Genomic DNA, 1,628 nt, shown 5'->3' on the forward strand with positions numbered 1-1,628 from the left:
CCGTCATTGTTGTTTGGCGGGTCCGGGCTGGGGATTTGAACCCGCCACCTTAGGTGTACGTGGCTGGCGCCTTAGCCGGTTGAGCTATAGGCGCCAATCCAGTTATTTTGAATTGTTAATTTCTTTCCTGTAGTTTTATTTCCTTAAAAATATTAAGGGCGTACCAATGTTTAGTGACATGTGTAACTTGTATAATATTTACGTCAGGGCTTTTAGTTTGCTTCTCACCACAATAGTGCTCATTTTACCCATTAGGTAAGTTTTTGTCGCTCACCCACCTCTACCCTCCTCCCTTCTTGGATTCGAATGACTTCGTATCTCTTTGTGCCCATGCATGCATATTGTTCAGTTCCCAGTTATTAGACAGTACAATTGGTGTTTGTTTTTCCATTTCTGAGATACTTCACTTGGAATAATGGTCTCCAGTTCCATTTCTGTTGCTGCAAAAGATAGTATTTCATTCCTTTTTATGGCTGAATAGTACTCCATGGTTCCGTATCTTTGCAATTGTGAATTGTGTTGTGGTAAACATTCAAGGGCAGGTGTCTCTGTTACAAAATTACTTCATTTCCTTTGAGTATATACCCAGCAGTAGGATTGCTGGATCAAATGGTAGGTCTACATTTGTTTCTTTGAAGAATTTCCTTACTGTTTTCCACAGAGGCTGTATTAATTTGTAGTCCCACCAACAGTCTAAAAATGTTCCTTTCTCTCTGCATGCCAGCATCTAAAAATGTTCCTTTCTCTCTCCATGCCAGCATCTATTGTTTTTTGACTTTTTAATAAAGCCATTCTTATAGGGTTAAGGTGGTATCTCATTGTGGTTTTATTTATTTATTTATTTATTTTAGAGACAGAGTCTCACTTTGTCACCCTCAGTAGAGTGCTATGGCATAATAGCTCACAGCAACCTCCAGCTCTTGGGCTTAGACGATTCTTCTGTCTCAGCCTTCCAAGTAGCTGGGACTATAGGCGCCTGCCACCACGCCTGGCTATTTTTTGTTGCAGTTTGGCCAGGGCTGGGTTTGAACCTGCCATTCTCGGTATATGGGGCCAGGGCTGGTGCCCTACTCACTGAGCGACAGGCCCTGCCCCTCATTGTGGTTTTTATTTGCATTTCCTTCGTGATTGTCTGTTGCCCAATTTTCAATGGGATTGTTTTTCTATTCTTTCTAATTTTTTTTTTTTTTTGTAGATTCTGGATATTAACCCTTTATTAGATTTAGTGTGTGCATATTTTCTCCCATTCTGTAGGTTGCTTATTTACTCTGTTGATTATTTCTTTTGATGTGCAGAAAGAGCTTTTTAATTTAATTAAGTCCCATTTAGATTTGTTGTTGCTGTATTTGCTTTTGGGGGTCATAGGCATAAATTCTTTGCCTAGGCCAGCGTCTGTAAGAGCTCTTCCAATATTTTCTTCTAGAATTCTTATGGTTTCATGCCTTACATTTAAATCTTTAATCCATCTCAAATTACTTTTTATGTGTGGCAAGAGGTTGGGATCCTGTTTCATTCTATTGTATATGGATATCCAGTTTTCCCAACACCATTTATTGAATAGGGCTTCTTTTTCCTTTTTTTTTTTTTTTTTTTTGAGACAGAGCCTCAAGCTATCCCCCTGGGTAGAG

At 39.3% G+C, this 1,628-nt stretch overlaps 1 protein-coding gene across 1 annotated transcript in view; it reads left to right on the forward strand.

The window, feature by feature from the left end:
* Positions 1-1,628, forward strand: part of HPRT1 (hypoxanthine phosphoribosyltransferase 1) — a 48,089-nt gene that overhangs the window by 17,602 nt on the left and 28,859 nt on the right. The gene's annotated exons all lie outside the window — the stretch shown is intronic.

The sequence above is a fragment of the Otolemur garnettii genome, unplaced genomic scaffold (assembly GCF_000181295.1).
Source record: "Otolemur garnettii isolate 467f Iridium unplaced genomic scaffold, OtoGar3 scaffold00109, whole genome shotgun sequence".
Taxonomy (NCBI): Eukaryota; Metazoa; Chordata; class Mammalia; order Primates; family Galagidae; genus Otolemur; species Otolemur garnettii.